Source organism: Cannabis sativa, unplaced genomic scaffold (assembly GCF_029168945.1).
Source record: "Cannabis sativa cultivar Pink pepper isolate KNU-18-1 unplaced genomic scaffold, ASM2916894v1 Contig7, whole genome shotgun sequence".
NCBI lineage: Eukaryota > Viridiplantae > Streptophyta > Magnoliopsida > Rosales > Cannabaceae > Cannabis > Cannabis sativa.
The window spans coordinates 1,000,333-1,003,915 of record NW_026870043.1 but is presented as its reverse complement, the minus strand read 5'-3'; positions in this window follow the sequence as shown (position 1 = coordinate 1,003,915).

Here is a 3,583-nt window from a genome sequence, read left to right as displayed (position 1 = left end):
TGGAACATCGAAGGCTATAAAGTTTTCCTTATTTTGTGGAATATGGTTTTGCAAATTGATCAACTGATTATTAGGTGGGGGCAAAATGTCCATCCCAATTGCCTCTCCTTCAGTTTAAATATTCTTTAAGGTCGTTCCTAGCCCTAGGTCCCATTCTTTGGAAGACTAAGTTACCCTTGGTCCTCCTTTCTGTGTTTTGGTTGGTGGACCTAGCTTGTTTAGGAATGTTCTTGTTGTTGTAGACGTTATCCTGATTGCCCTTGTTTGGTAGTTTTAATTGGAGGTACTCACACCTTCAATTATCTTATCGGGGCATACTATTGGCTCTATCATCAATTTTGCTAGTGACTGACTGCCTACTTTGGAATCCTGAACAACCTTATCGAGGTTTTTAGTTGGCATATTGATTCCTTAACTCTTCCATCCTGATTGTATACATTAATTTAAACCTAAGATCCTCCAGCTTGCGAGGAGGCATACAATCCTTCCTCCCTTCATGTTTGGGTCAGAAGTTAGTCTGGCCGTCCTTGGGTCGACAAACAATTTAGTTTTTGGGCCTAGATCTTGACGGTCTGTCCCACCCAGGCATCTGCATATAATTAGTTGGACGTTCCTCCGATCCGTACTCTTGTCCTTTTCCCGAGATGTAGGGACTTTTTCCTTTTCTTGGAATCTTGTCCTAGAGGTTGATCCTATTGCCTCTACCCCTAGTCTCCTGAGTGAATTGTTTGATCTTGTTAGTAGCCTCCCTGGAACATCGATTTATTTCTTCTTATTGGGCTTGTATAGATTGAGCTTGACGATCCATCCACTCCTGGAATTCACGTCAATGCTGTTCGAATGCATGGTTCACAATAGTATGTGTTTTCTCTTAGTTATAGTGGAGTGATTGGTATGCGTTTGGACTTTTCCTAGAGGATCCCTTCTCTAGATCAGAGTTATCCCCAAAATAAGCTTAGGGCTCTCCTACAGAGGGTTGACCAATGCCAGGTCCAGTTTCTTCAGTGTATTGAGTGTTGGTCGTCCCAGCCTCCTTGACACTGGGTGTGACGCCAATGATGGTTGTTGCAATCCCAGTGCCTCTAGCATTAAAGTTGGCAAAAATTGTAGGTGGGTAATTTCCCCAGTGGAAGTCGGGCATTGGGTTATCAACCCCTAAGTCAGTGAGAGCTTCGACATTGGGATTTGTTGACATTGGATTGCGTGGCTCAGTTGATGAGGATCTCCTTGTAAAAAAGATTGTCAGTCAAATCGAAGAAGTAGATTGATAAAAGCAAGATTGTACTCCAGGTCTCAATGAAAGCACCAAAATATTGACCTTGCTTTTAGTCAATGACACAGAATCTTTAAAACAATAATAATTGTTGCTCAATTAATGATAATATAGGAATAAAAAGACACATAGTCTTTATAGAGGTTCAATCCATGATAACGGTAAAAATGTACTCCCCTTTTTATTGTATTACTTATGAGGAATTATTAAGATCACAAAGTCCAGCAAGGTGAGTTTCATAATAATCCTTGAAAAAGCTTACAAATATTTCTGCAAAATAAATGTTCTTTTGGAATGTGAAAAGAAGGAGGCCCCAATAATGATATCATTTTCACTATTTATAAAGAAATACATTACAATTATCACGAACTAATGGGAGATAAATTAGAAAAGATTAAATATCAAATCCCACAATTTGCTTTATATAACAAATCAATCATACTAAAATAGGGATTCTAAATGGGCTATAATTGTGGAGATATTAAAAAAATATATCTAGATATCTTTATTCGTTGCGTGCAGCTGTTCGACGAATGGCATTTGCTCGGCATCCTGATCTATTCGGAGTAGTGTGAGGTCTGAGATCTTCCTGGATAATGGACATTGGAGGATAAACTAGTCAACTTGGCTTTGACTTATTATGGTTCCAGAGGGATTTAACTTCCATCCAGGTCCAAATATTTAGAACACGTGTTACCTTCCTGAGTGGCACGTCACCTTGTGCGAAATTTAGGATAACAATTACAATTCAAATTTAAACTCACTTTTCATATCTCTTTTATCTTTTAATTTTCAAATATTACAATTCAAACTTAAACTCACTACACATTCTCTTTTATCTTTATCTTATATTAAATGTGGCTATATATATATTTTAAAATTACAATTTAAATTTAAACACATAGCACATATCTAATAAAATATCTATTTATTATTATTTTTGAAACAATAAAATAGAAAAAAAAATATTTATGTTTCTTAAAAAATCACTATTGTAATGCATTACCTATTGCAATTACTAAGAAAATAATCTTTTTTTATTATTATTTTTTCTTAAAAAATAATAAGAAAAATAATATGAGATTTTTTTTTAAAAAAATAAAAGTATTATAAATAGCACTAATAATTAATAACAAATGTTAGATATTATTATATATATATATTTTTATAAATATAGTGCTTAAATAAAATATTCGCTCAATAAAAAAAATGTTGTTTATTGAATAACATAAAAATAATTATACAACTAAAAATATACATATCTAAACTAAAAACTAAGAATATAACTAAGTATATATACATGCATTGCATGTAATATTAACCTAGTATATTTAAATATATATGCACTAGGTATTAGTAACATGCAATGCATATTTGCTTGAAGCTGCTATTACCTAATTGTTAAATTAAATAATAATAATGTTGTTTTGGTAAATGAGAAATACTATTGCTCAAGAATCAATTACACATGTACATATTAATTAGGCATTCCTATCTTTCCAAAGCACAATCTATCTTATAAACTATGTTTCTCCTTTTTAAGAAGCGAAAACCTTTCACAAATTTCTTTCTTAATTCTATTTACAATAGCATGTACAATATACATTTTCCTATCCCAAAGAGCAATGTTCCTTGCTTCCCATAAACAGTATCGTACAAAATTAACAATAGCAATATAAACTTTCCTGTGGAATGTTGATTGTCTACATCTTAATGTTAATCCATTTCAAACAAGCTTCCAGCTCCAACTTCTAATTATTGAGACCAACCCAATTAAATATCAATTTACAAATGACTTGACTATACTCACAAGAGAGAAAAATGACAGTGAGATTCTTGCTCAAGATCACACTGCAGACAAGTATCAACTTGAATGCAGCCAAATTTTATTAGACGATCTCGAGTTTGGAATCTTTGCAAGCCAGCCAATTCATAAATTTGTGTTTACGATCACTGTACTGATTCCAAATCAAAGTGTTCCAAACTCTAAGGGACTCAATTTGAGGCTACATTCTATCACAAAGCTTGGAAATCTCAAATTCCATGGCCAGAAATTCTTTACAGCCAATAAGACTCTTAATCATGTCCTTCACTTCTACAATTATTTTTCAATACCAACTCTCCCCTTGTCGAGCATTGTAGCTCCCCCAATCTTGGTTCTTTATATAAATCGAACTAATCCACTTTATTGACACATTATCTTTCATTTGAGCAATATCACAAACATATCTTTCCAATACACCAAGATTCTATTGCTCGATATTCCTAAACTCGAAACCTCCACGGAATTCAAAATGACAGATATCAAAC